The following is a 14,588-nucleotide window of genomic DNA, read 5'->3' on the forward strand; positions in this document are numbered from 1 at the left end:
GCGTTGTTGGGACAGAAGAATTGACTCAAAAGTATCTGACAAAAAAAAAAAACTATAAGAAAACCACCACCGCAAAGGCATAGAAGTGGATATCCTTGGATATGAAAAAAATCGGTTATTCGGTTCCTGGTTAGAGAATAGCAAGTACCGTAAATTTCAGGCTATAAGCCGCACTGACTATAAGCCGCAGGGTTCAAAATGTGAGAAAATAGTAGCGGCTTATGGTCCGAAATTTACGGTATATTGAAACACTGAACATTTGAATGATGGAAGCTCAATTTAATTAATCTGTAAAGGCTAGAATTCATCTTAAATTCATCCTGGCATTTTGCCCAAAAGTCTAATAACATTTGGACTTGTGAGTTGTGTATGCGCCTCCTCAAGAGCTTTAGACTGTAGATTGACTTCTAGCGGGCCACTTGGTCTGTCCAGAACCTGACTGATACCCTGATCCAATTTTAGCAGGCTATCCCCGAGGACACAATCCATCACATCGACCGCATTGTAGGGATTGCATACGGGGGTACATGGAGGCCATACACAATTGGACAAAACAACTTGACCTTATTTAGTTCTTAACAACATTGTAATCCACTCAGATATTCAACCGCCATACTTTTATCAACAAATTATCAATTAATTAGTGTGCTGCGCTAGTGGTTAGCATCCTCAAATTCTTCCGTGTTTGAATTTTGTCTTCACAATTGGTGGAAATTCAAACATATAGTTCATCGAATACGACATATACTATGAATGTTTTGTTATTTTGTCACTTTTTAGCCCTTCACTTAAATGACCAGTGTTCTATCAATTTTCTGGAGTGTAATTCTCCTTTCTGGCCTTGTAGAGGCGCTGTTGAGTTTCATTGTAATGCTCCCAGAGGATTTGAAGCCTGCCAAAGACAAAAACAGAAGCTGAGATGACAAAGGAGGAAGTGAGAGTGAACCAGCAACAAGGGAGAAAAGTAGGGAGGAGGAGGAAGGAGCGAAAATAAAGCGTCTGACTTGTACCTTCACAAACCATTACATCATCCTCTCTTGGTAGAATACTCCTCTCGGGCTTACGTCAGTAGGAAAGACTCCAACTGCATCGTTTAGAAAAGCAACACTTTTCGTGTGTGCATCATCAAACACGGTCTTCCAGCTTTGAGCTTTGTGTGAAATGTACAACACGTTCTTTGGCTCCAATCAGACTTGGACGATGTGACATCCCGGTTCACACTCGTGTCAAGCATGAAGGAGAATGCTGAGAGGCACAATGCTCCTCATAGCAACTGTAGACAGCTTTACTGCTCATCAAACTAACAACACCTTTGGCCCTCTGATGCTGATGTGTCTGCTTACCTGCTTGCCTCCTCAGCACAAAGTAGTCAGAAAGTACACAAGAGAAGGAGGCGGCGCACAAGAGGTTTTTTTTTTGGGCACTCCTGGGAAATTCGGAATATTTAGCTCTGGCCGACGTGGGTGTAGGGTTGGGGTGAGGGCTGGGGGGGTCTAATGGTTTGGAGCACTCCTTCTCCACTACGTAAAAAGCAGCTCAGTGCCTGCAGGTCCCAGATAACCTGTTTGGGCCATTTCTGCTGCGGATGCGAATATTGCGGCCTCATCATCAATCATTAGACTTTGCTCATTGGCTCTTTGAATCAGGTTGAGCTTGGCTGTGAACACGTTTAGTGTAACAGGATCTGTGTGGGCGTGCGTGTGGGTTTGTGCGAGGGTACGCATGTGTGCACGGCCCTCTGTGAACGCACATGCGGCAACACTCGGCGCCGAACGGACATGAGTGAGAATGTGCAGATGGATGAGAGGAGAATGGATTGAGTAGACAACAAAAAGGGAGGGTGGGAACATGCACGATGCATTTTTTTTTTTTTACATACAACTACGTGATTACGCACATAGTCATGCATCATCCAGGTGCAGTTTGTGGGAAGTGTCTGCTTGTGATGAAGCAGCAACTCCAGGGCAAAAATAGGTCAGAGAGCCTCAGGGTCTCTAGAGTCAGCTGGTCCTCAGCTTTGTTTTTGCTTTTTGTATGCAGATTTGAAGCGTTGCTTTCAAGTGCTTTTTTATTATACACTCACTGGTTACCTCTTTAGGCACACCTGCACCGTCTAATGATGTCCAATTCCAGTGCGGCAGCAAAGAATTAGCTGATTCGTGTTTGAATGACACTGGGCGCGGAGTTTTTGGAACATTTCTCAGATCAGAATTGAATTTGTAAAAGAGTAAGTGCATTTTTCCAAACCAATTTGTACAAATGGCAAAACATGTTTTATTTCTCAAAATCCACATATTGGATTTCGGTGTATTCGAACCTTCAAACTTGCAGACTCATTTCCAAACGGGAGACTCCTGTGGTTTTATTTCATAAAGCTCAGGATGTACCACAACAAGCGGGCCATTGTCCTGCCCAATCCACAGATAACAAATCATCGGATTCCTTTCATTTGCTATGCGCTCTGCGTCTTCACAATCACACCACGGGGATGTGGAAAAGGGGGTTTTCCTCCATCTTGTTTTCCAAAGCAACATTTTGCAGCCGACGCAAGTGCCGCCAAGGGAGCAGGTGGATGCTCTCCTACCTTACAGCATAGAGCAGAAAAAAGTACTGGCAGGACAAATAAACAATGTGCCGCTCTCTTTCTTTTGTGCTGTTCCTGCTATGGCCATGAAAACCCGGGCTCCCGTCCCAGATTCACAAACAGATATCGGGAAAGCTACCCTGGATAGCACAAGAGGTGGAGCCCAGAAATGATGGCAGACAAGAGTGTGGAGCAATTTTTAGCTTCACAGGAACGAAACTAGCATGGGGAAATCAGAGCCAAGCTGCAAGATGATTCTATAGCGTTGGAGGATCTTACTTCAGGCTGGAATACGTATCATGGCTATTAACAAAAGATGTAAAATCTGTATATTCACATAAGGGTAGTAAAAAATGTGACTCATTTGACTTGGCAAGGTAGCTTTATTTATTTATTTATCTATTTATTTATTTATCTATTTATTTATTCGTTGTCTGTTTATTTGTTTTTTCCCATTTACCTCGAAGGCCACTTTTTTGACCACAGACTTATTTAAATACTGTTTTTGTTTAATACAGGCAACACTTCAAGTTGAGTTATCACCCCCTGAGTTATTACCTGCTTCCAGAAGGCTTTGAATTGACTCTTCGTATTTTATACGGACATCATATAACCAGGTCCAAACAAAATGGAAAATAAGAAAAAATTTGCCAGCTCCTCTGTCACTGTTTTCAGTTTCTTCGACATTCCTAATCTGTATCTGAATGCGGGATTAATGGCCATGGCCGGGCTGTGGGAACGGGGTTTACCTGCAAGCGGGAGCCTCGACCTGAGTCCCTTAGCACAGGAGGCGGAGAAGATAAACACACAACCAAGGATTAATGGCTGCATGTAATGTTGGATTACGTAAAGCATGTATATTTATACAGTTGTATGTTAAGAAAGCTTCTTAAAGATTACTTAAAGTCAAGTTCCTGTGAACTGCAGGGAAACTGACTCGATGAAGATTAGTTGGCGAATCTAAATATAGTGGAACTGTAAAAGGTTGAATTAATCAGTTTTACGAGTTTTGCTTGGCCTCAGATTCATTTGGAATTGGAAGACTTTTCGCCTAAAGGAATATTTATTGTTTTGGAGTTGTTAAATATTACTGTACAGGTTATGTTTTTAGTACCTCACAGTTCTGAGCTCAGCTCGAGGGTCTAGTTGTGATGCTTGTAGTGGTTTTCCCTCATTACCCCTTTCCAAAAATAATCATGTTAGTATAAATTCAAATGTGCCGCCTCACTCAAAGATTCGTTCGTATTAGGGACTGAAAGTTCTCAGGAACTGTTCGGGGGGGGGGGGGGGGGGCAAATGTGACTCCATATACGGCCTGGGGGCCGTAGTTTGCGGACCCCTGCCATAACTACAAATTTTTTTGTTGATTTAGACTATTGCTCTCTGTGGTTCTGATTGGCCAGGATAGAGATGTGTTGAATATGTTCACTTTCTGCTTCTATATTTATCCTCAATTTTGGTTGGGATCATAGCTAGCTTTCTCTAAGGTCATCACTAAAATGCAAAAAAAAAAAAAGGTCACTAAACTGAAGTCTCATAAGCTCCGCTGATAGTTCTTACTGGACATTCAAGATGACATTTTAAGTTTTGCACAACTTATTTGGCCTGTATTAAAAGACATGATTGTTGCATTAGTTGTCCCTCCACTTTGGGATTCATGTCATGTTGTTTAAACGTACCGACGTCAGTCAGTTGGTGGCTATTTGTTTTCGCCAATCAATATTGGTATTTTTATTCTGTTTACCTGCAAGTTCTGTCCAGTCAGTGAGTTGGCAGCTATTTGTTTGTCCCAAATCAATATTTTTGTTACATCCTCACCCGTTAAGCAAAACAGCTGCCATTGCAGGAAAAAAAACAAAAAAAAAACAGCTTATATAACAGACCCACAGTCCACCAAAATGAGCCCTGGACTTTTTACGCAAAAAAAAAATACTGTTTTGTAGACGTATGTGCGCTGCGCTTGCATGCACACCGCCGAGGTTTGTTTTCATTCTCGCGGAAGCTAAATCAGGCAAGGGCAGTGATTCGCTGTGCCTCATTTGAAGAGCAACTTGGAGATGTAATTGGTCTCCTGACACATGAAGTCGCTCAAAGACACAAACACACACATATACGCGCACACACATTCCCTCACTCATCTCACGTTCTCATTCCATGTTTCCTGGGCCTTTGAACCCATCAGAATGCATTAAGCAGAGAACAAAGACTGTGTACACTGGATGATGTTGATTAGCTCACCATACACAAGATGATAAAAAAACGCTTATAAAGCTCTGCTCATGAATATAATACCTCATTACGTCCCACAACTTCCTCTGTTTCAAAGGGGGCTTCCTCTATTTAGATCACCACAGACAAATATAACACTTTGCCTTGGCAAGTGTCAATCATGCAGCTACTTTGAGCAAATGAGGAAATGATTTGTCACAGTCAGGATACGCATTTGGAACAATTATGAAATTATGTCATGAAACGACGCCGCATTGAGAGGAAATTGCGTATTGACATTTTGTAGTCTGTCTGTCTGTCTGTCTGTCTGTCTGTCTATCTATCTCTCTATCTCTCTATCTCTCTATCTATCTATCTATCTATCTATCTATCTATCTATCTATCTATCTATCTATCTATCTATCTATCTATCTATCTATCTATCTATCTATCTCTCTATCTCTCTATCTCTCTATCTCTCTATCTCTCTATCTCTCTATCTCTCTATCTCTCTATCTCTCTATCTCTCTGTCTATCTCTATCTATCTATCTATCTCTATCTATCTAATCTGTCTATTATCTTGATGACAAAATGGAGAGGGGCCAAATTTCCCAAATTTCGAAACGAAATCATCTTTCCCATGAATCTTCACTTTGCTCCCACATGTCGCGATTGTCTGTCAAATAATATGTCAGAATTTTCAGAGGAGGCTTTTTTATTTTGGGGTTGAGGGAAGCATAAAGGAAGTTCTTGTGCTCACTGCAGAATTCAAAGCTGCATTACAGCAGCAACGTGCGCAAACAAAGCGTGTTTCATCTGCACTTTTAAGAGAACCTACTTCCTATTTATATCTCGTTGCCGGCAGAGGAGGGATGACATCTTTCTCGCCTTTCGCTTGCTCTCCTGCTAGCATTCCTCTGAAGAAATTAGGCAATCGCTCACTTTCCCTTCACTGTTGTGGAACATTGACACCGGTTTGTTCACGTATGGATGAGAGTGTTACCGTCACCAAATGTGTTGATGTGTGTGTTTTGTTGCACTTCATCTACATATAAAAAGTGAGGAAGCACTTAATTTGCAGTCATTGGGAGCTGACAGCGCCAACATGTCACACGTTTCTTTGTAGGATACACAAATACATGTTTGACATCTAGTCTCAAGTTCAAGTAAAAAGACAAATGAAGATGTGAGGAAACCCAGATATGGAAAATATTTCTCTCAATCTGTTGTTTTTCTTTTAGTGGAAGAAGATGAACAATCATATTTATTTGAGATAGAAGAAAACATTTTAACATTGAGGAGCTCGTTCTCATAAAGTTTGAACTATTTGTGCAAATACCAAACCACTCTAATTACTCAAAAGATATTTTGAGGCAAGATGCGATCTTTTTTTTTAATCAATGAGTGTTTGGAAAATAACAATGCTTTCTTTGTGTGTAGGTATATAGCCAAGGTCAGGAATCAGGCTACATGTACAAAACAACACTAAATGAGACGTTTCGATCAAAGTATATTTTCACAAACATCTGTCAAAACCAAGCAAAAGAATGCCCAAAGTGTTTCTGCATACACAGTAATATTATCTGTTCATGCCAATTATCCTGATTCCTGTCCAATAAATGTAACACATCCTAATCTAATGAGATTCATCTTAATTGCACCACTTTCTGCTTGTCTGGCCTCGAGTGTTGCATCTTCGCCTGCTTTCTTGCCTCCAGATGCCCTGTGGATGTAACGATTAGAGAACCTGAGGAACATTTTAATGGATGCCCAAACGAGTGTTTCTTCAGGCGAAAGCTCCATTTTTTGTAAACTGTCCTGGAGCGTTAAATGCTATGAAGCAAGTAATCGCTATTTTTGTTCGACCGTGGAGCTATCTCCTATTTTTTCACCTGTAGATGTTCAATTTGAACCCTCAAGTGGAAATATTTCACACCAAAAATATCTATCCATTTTCTGTACTTTTTATTCTTATTATCACGGGTGAGCTGGAATGGGGAGAGTTAAGGCGGTCTTCATCATCCGCAGGGGGAGATCTTGCAGTGGGCTCCATGACCTCATCCATTTTAATACAAATGAGGAATCCCTCTAGTAGGATTGTCCAGAAAAGGCGAAAAAGTTTTTGCCAAGCAAACCAAATATGTTCCTAACAAACTATTGCAAAATTGTTGAATAAGAAGACTAGCTCAGTATCGGCTGTCATCAATAAATAAATGAAAGCCTCTTTGTAAACGCAAGAGAAGCCTAAAATGTAGGAAAACCGCATTAACTGTAGGAGTCGATGTTTGTGTGCACAGATGATGAGACAGTTCTGGGCCAATGCTGCGCTGTGAGACAGATGTACGCATGCACAAGTTTCACCCCCTCATAAAACTTGCGGATTTGTTTAAGGTAAATAAAATATGGCAGATTGTCCACAACGCATTAAAATAACTTTGCTAGATTGCTGATCTGAAAGATTTAGTATCAATTATTGATTCATCATTCATTTTTAAATGGGATTAATCAAATTAATTGCCTGAGAGTATAACATTTTTGCTCCACAATTCAATCTTTATTTTATGACAAATTATATAATTATATAGCAATTAATAATGTACTTATTTTTTTCATTCTTGTAGAAGGATACACAACTTTAAATGTAGCCACTCAGTCTCACACAACGGGGGCATGAATTTCAAGAGATGATTCATCTTCCCATAAGACATCTTCCTCGAATGTTTGCGGGCTTTTATCATTATGATGAACGGAGTTGAAAAAAAACATTAGTCAAAGTCCTCAAAGGTTATGGTCATTCATTTAAAATGTCTACTAGTCATGTATTGTTGTTCACGATCATATCTAAATAACATGATTTCAAGCTAGAAGTTTTACACAAAAATGCACACATTTAATTTTTTTTTGTTATTTTATTTGCCCTTTTCCACCATTGTAAATTTTTCTATTCAAACAGCAGTACAGCATGTTGCTCGAATAGCAATCAAGTTTTAACGACATGTTGCTTGTAAATGAAGTGAATGTAGACGTAAATAGATTCTGGAGATGTAGACTGCGTATAAAATGTTATCAGAGTCGCAACATGGTGTCCTCCCACCCCTACCTCATTGGAATTAGTTTTCAAATGACTAATTTCATGCAATGGATATAACACACTGCCTTGTTGGCGGGGTTTCCATTACCAATCCGACCATGTTCTAAGCACAATATTGGTACAGCCTTGATGCACGATTAAAACCCGACAACACACACAAGTAGAAATGGACATTTGCACCGTTGTGGGCGTGAACACAGCTGACTTATTCCCTTCCAGAAATATAATGCCTACTGGTTTTCAGATTTTTGACTACCATAACTTGCTATCTGAGAGAGGCCAAATATCAAACTGAATCCCGTGCTATTATTGTGTACGGTAAAAAAAAAATCAAAGTTCAACAGTAAACGCTTGTTAATAACATTGCCACATGTTGAAATGCATTTTCATTCATTGTCTGATTTCCTGCTATGGTTTGATGTTGTTATTGTTAGCCTGGTTAATATGCACAGAAAATGATTTATATCAAGATCTTGCACACATGCAAGTGTGTTGTAGAGAAACTGGGAATCATGTTACCAGGCTTTCCCTATTTTCGGTAATTTTTTTTTTTTTTATAAAAACATTTGATATTGCTGTGACTCATTGAGAAATGTTTTGATAACCTACAGAACTTAGTCGATGTAATCCAACTCCAAGTTTTCTATGTCTTACAAATGTATTTTGTACAACCTTATCTTACACAAGGACAAATTCAGCGGAATTATACTTCCTGATGTTATGCACACTCAATCTGAGCTTGTTTGAACTCACAAGTGAACATTTGAATATGCAAATATTACACCGCACATTTAAAAGCTATGCTGAAACCGGTATATCTCTGTTATCACATCAAGAAAATGAATAAAACCTCTCTATATGGCATACGGGATTTTCTTTTTTATAAAAAATTGCCAGATTCGACTAACATATGAGATAATATACAAACTGAAGACATGAAAATCCAACGCAAAACAAAATAAAAACATTTTCCTTAACCCACTTGTGTATAACTGTACTCCACTGATCCTTTATATTTCTAGTAGTTTTATTTAATTCTTTTTGTACTGATGGGAAAATGAAGCTTCTAATTTGCTTCATGTCCCAGTTATAGTATTTTATGACTCCTCGAGATGGCACTGTTGCTTTGAATAGAGTGTTTTAAGAAACGTCAAATCAGTCTACTTTCAACCTAACCTTGAATAGAGAGTACCATCTAGAGGAGCCAGGAAATACTACAATTGGTTCATGAAGCAAATTTGAAGCTTCATTTACCTTATCATTAAAGTTTTAGACTGGGGGGAGGGGGGGTATAGTACCCACATGTTCTTGACAGACACTTAGCAGCAAGCATGTAAACCCCAACATCAAGTCATGTCCCGACTTGTGTCCCTCTCTGAGAGCCAGTTCTGTGATGAGCACTAAAGGAGACTTTTCATTGCAAGCCACGCATACACCAAACGCGCCACCCGCCGCAGCCACCTGCCTGCCATGAACAGCGTCTTTGTGATTGACACAACGACCTCATTGGCCTTCCCCTCACGATCAGCTAACACCGTGGCCCAAAAAAGCAATGACCCGATCTGTTTGATGGAGAACACATCATAAGGTTGATTTTAAAGTGCTTCTGGAAACTACGTTTTAAGATCGAGTGCAAGTTGCAAATCACCTTGATGGAATTTGACCCTGATACACATGACAAGCCAAAGGTAGAATGTAACTTTTTTTTTGGCACAGTACCTTTAAAAAAGTTATTGGCTTTAAACTTAAAGTAAGCACTGAAAAATTCTCAACAATTCAGTATTACATTGTTTCAGCAAGTTTCTTCTTGAACAGGTAGGGGAGGGGTCACCAAAGCGAGACAGTCGACACTTCTGCTTCTCCGACTACCCTGACTACACTACTGCAGTATTTATCTAGGAAAAAATACTTTAGAAATCAATTAGAATGAATTCACAGCAGTGTGACTGACCATTTAGTAGGCAATTGTGTGTTTAGCTGTTTTAGTTGAAAGAGTCTGAGGTATTTAAATGCCCGGGGAACCTCATCTTCACAACTGGAGCTGCAGATGAAGCGATGCATCACTCCACCACCTCCCACCATCTTCAGCTACCCCCCCACCACCACCTGCCCTGATTCCTCTCTTCATTTCCTCTCTTTCGACTTTGAAACCTTCAAGTCCATCTCCACTTTTACTTCCTTTCTTGTGGAAATTCCCCCTTTATCTCCTTCCCACCCTGTCGACTTTCCTGTCTTTCCCTATCTTCACCCCCCCCCCCCCACACACACACACACTTACACACACATGTAGCGTGTGAAATGTAAATGTGCAGACAGCTGCTCTCATTCTCTGAGTTTTTTATGCAGCCATTGGCTTAATTAACGCCTGCAAACTGTGACTCATCTCCAACTAGGTGAGAACATCTCAGTGGGCCAATGGCCGTGCTCGTTCTTCCCTCTGTATGATACCTTGTGTGTCACACAGTCAGCTTTTAGCTCACTCTTTAACTGCAGCCACGCTCTGAGTTAATGCTAAAACAAGAGGTGAGCTCCCGGTGGTCACCCAGTGAATTATTTTTCAATTCACTGCTGTTTGAAAGTGTTTGTATCACATTTTATCCTCCCGTTTTTATTTATCTATTTATCCCAACGGGTACAACCCGCGGCAAGTTCTCAGCAATTCATCCCTCCCCCGGAACCTACTTATCTTATTTAATTGGGATATCAATAAACAGGGAGAAGTAGAATTATAAGGCCTGTTGAGAATTGACAAATTTTCGTACATAATGTTCAAAACTACGTGGAAGGGCCTCACGTGAACATCCGCTCCCAGTCCTCCTCTTCTTCTCGTTTCTTAGATGGCGTAGTGGAATGAGTCATTGTCTCTGAAGTCTCCACTCGTGCTTGGCCACTTGCTATTTATGCACAAGCAGAGAGTGCTTTTTTTTTTTAATAACTTGGCAGGGTTTGGAGAGCAACTATACACATATTGCACTATGTTGTCTCCTGACAGCATGGCTGCCTCTGAGATTTGCCTGCGGTAATGACCCAGAGATTTGTGCAAGGCATCACTCGATGAAAAGCAAATAATCTCAAAAAAACAAACATAAAAACAGAAAATAAATGCTGCTTCTTGCAGACTTGTGAAGCATAGAGAAAATACTGCCAGGATGGATTTACAAAAATATAGAGATGGAATGACCTTTTGACCACAAATACTTCAACTGGTATAAATTCAAATTGATAAAAAAAAATGTTTTCCCACTAATTTATATTTAATAAATGAATATACCTGTCAGATCAATAAAGTTCATGCAAAATATATTTGTAAAAATGTTCACGGACAACATTTAATTGGGTTCCCTAAATAAGCACTCTTCCGGGACAATTTAATAAAACGTAAAGTATGATAAATGTCTCTGAATTTCGCTGCTATATGCAGTTGCCGAATGAATAAAAGTTAAGTGCTGACGTATGTTCAGAGGACAAAAAGAGCCAGACAAATAACGTACAATATCCTGTGTTGATTTTGTTAATTTGAATGAAATGATCGTTTCAGAAACTGTGCCCAAAGCAATTTGTTTTCTCACGGTGTAGAAGGAAAAAGAAAATGATTTGTCTTATCTGTGAAAGTCAGAACACAAAGTAGGAAAGCGCAAGCCAATCAAAACAACAATTCAGACAAAAGAGTACATTTCAAATGAAAAGACAATAGAATAAGAAAGTTACTGTTTCATAACAGATGTTTTAGCTTGGGCTGTTCTATAAATAGCTTGCCAGTGAGGGGACATTGCGATCTTTTAGGAATGTTGTAGAAATGAACAATTTGGAAAATGCGAACACCGGCAGAGAAATATAAGAATAGTGCTGCCTGTCGAAAAATATCTGTTCTATCTAAAACAATCTTTGTCTTTTCATAAATGAATATCAACATTTTTAATCATATTATCATATGTAATATTAGAAGTTGACATTTATTTATTTTCTGAAGAAGAGACAAATGTCTTATTGTTTGCAATTTAAAGGCAGACGTCGCTTTATGATTTGCAAGCCAGCACCCGAAAGGGATTAAATAAGTTACAACCTTTGACGTGTTCAACCGTGTGAGTGTAACTGTCGCCTCTGTGATCAAATTAAAGGCAACCCGAGCCGATCTCATTCGTATCCATTATACTTTGAAATGGATCAATGGCGAGAAGGTGCGGGCCTCATCGCTCTGCGCCTGTCAGCGAGGCGAGTCGTGAGCTAGAAGAAAATGAGCGGGCACCAGCAGAAGCTGGGCAAACATGGTGTACATGAAATGTTGATGTTTATCAAGCCGGAAAAAGAATTTATTATCTCGTGCGTGTGATGAAGTGCTTCTGGGAAAATATGCACGATGAGAAGAGAGCGATGTCTTTGCGCATGTGTGTGTTGTTGTTTTTTTTCCACTCTTTATGTGTTTCAAGCACTTTTTACCCCCCTTATTTAAGCCATGTTGCCGCTGTACCCCCTGAGCCTTGAAACCCCTGGGTGGTCGGTCTGGCCTACTTTATGAATTTCCTGCCGCGCACAAACAACTTAAACGCGCACAATGCACAGTCAGCCCAAATTACAAACACACGCAATAAAGACCTTGTAAGCACATCAACACAATGTGAATGAAAGCACTTTTGCCTTCATATCTTATTGAGGACGAGACTTTAGAGTAAGGATGACAGAAAGGAAATGCGGAGTGATGAGGAGCGTGCAGGGGGGGGGGGACCACAAAAAAATGGCCACCCAAATGATAATACTATGCCACACTGTATGGTGCAGAGCCAAGACACACACTGTGAATAATATGCTGTGCTTTTCTGCTGAGCTGGTTTGTCGTAGCATTAAAAATATAGCACCAAACAAGTTCCACCGGCGAGCCTTAATGATGACAGCCCAAGGGATGGATAATTAAGACAGAGAGAAGAAGAATCGGCCTCACTACAACATTAATTGTTTTCCAATGTTCATAGATACATTGCTGAGCTCAGTAGCCGATCAGCTAGGACATTATACAGTAGCCCTGAAAACAAAAGCAGGCTCTAATGCAGGAGTGTCAAACTCATTTTTGTTGTGGGCCATTTTGTAGTCATAGATTCCCTCTGAAGGCCATTATGTCTTCTACTGTATATACATATGTAGGCTACTAGTTTTGAAATCAGACTAGTAAAAACTGTTCATACGGTTTAAAAAGATGAATGGTAATAAAAATTGTTAGCAATATCTATGAAGACAATTTGTAATTTTAGTAATGACACAAAATCTATGCAAAATTTGTCTTCGCGGGCCACATAAATTGATGTGGTGGGCCGTATCTGCCCCCCGGGCCTTGAGTTTGACACCAATGCGCTAATGGCTCACTATTTGACAGCATCTGATGGGTTGATGCAGACCTCACATCAAGTGTGTCAAAATAATAATGAAAAAAAAAAGTTGAGAAGTAATGACATCTCCGGCTGCCCTTAGTGCTCGCAAGGAGAAGTAAGAATGAGCTGATTGATTAATCACTTCTGAAAATGATCAAGTTGACTCATTGATTCATGCACAGCAGGCACATGTCCTTTTCACATTGCTTTCCCTTGTTGTGTCTTTCACTTGTGGACATACTGATTCCATCAAGATTACGGTTAATTCTCAGGTGGGACATGAATCCAGATTTCATGGTCCCACCTCCAAAGACAAAAGACAGAAATGAAAGCATCGTATGTCAGATGAACAGAACAGGTGTTCTTCTATGCTGATGCTTGTAGGTGAACATAAACACAAAAACAAACATGACAGAAACAGCTCTGTGTATCAGTGTGGCCTTACAAAAAATGACAACAAAGCAAGCAAAAATGACCATGAAATTTGGAAGTTGGAGAAAAATAAATGAAATTGTGCTAGTTGTAAAGGACGAACACAAAGGGACTGCACGCATGCCAAAACAAACACGCACGCACGCACGCACACGCACACAATCCATCCCACATGGTCTGTAAATAGAGAGCGGGATGTTGTGGATGTTTGTGCACACGAACAAACGAGACACTCCTAGAATGGGAGCAAACTGATACGATATTAAAGTATAAAAAACACATGACACCTATCAGATAAAAGGTCACGGCCTGTGAAGATAGAAGGACACAAAGTGAGAGTAAGGCATAAAGAGGCGAAGTGGACGGAACATACAGTGAATCAGGAATGAGATATGAAAAGATCCAGTGTTTGGATTTCTCCTCATCTTTCTCCTGCTGATGTTCTCCTTCTATCTATGGCCACAAGAAGCTACATCTGGATCTCACCCTGAACTTGGACCTTTTTTCAGATGCGCTATCTATCTTCCAACCGATGTCTCCTGTCTAAACTATTTATACTACTTGTGATGTGAGAGATGCAGGACATGCATTTGTGATAACAGATTGTTAATGTATTTCGAAACAATAATCATTAATTCGGAATGGTAGAAAAATCCAACAAAATATTAGGCATTCAACAGCTTGCTGTTTCTCATGCCAAGTGGGAATGCCTCTAAAATTAAACACAATCTGTTTCTGATTTATTTATATTTCCAAACATGTTTCCCAGTAGTAAACAATTCAAATTGAAATCATCTGTTCTAGAGTTAAACTAGCCCCATCCATAATTTTAATAAAATATGGAGATATGAAGCACGACTGTTGGTTAGGGTAACATTCATGAAAATGTAAAAATACCTTTACAATTTAGAG

General features: G+C 39.9%; 1 protein-coding gene across 1 annotated transcript in view; it reads left to right on the top strand.

Annotated features, from left to right (window-relative positions):
- LOC148399409 (receptor-type tyrosine-protein phosphatase delta-like) overlaps window positions 1-14,588 on the top strand; it is a 143,367-nt gene that overhangs the window by 11,276 nt on the left and 117,503 nt on the right. The window lies entirely within an intron of this gene.

The sequence above is a fragment of the Syngnathus floridae genome, chromosome 4 (assembly GCF_059516105.1).
Source record: "Syngnathus floridae isolate MCC-2025c chromosome 4, RoL_Sflo_1.0, whole genome shotgun sequence".
Taxonomy (NCBI): Eukaryota; Metazoa; Chordata; class Actinopteri; order Syngnathiformes; family Syngnathidae; genus Syngnathus; species Syngnathus floridae.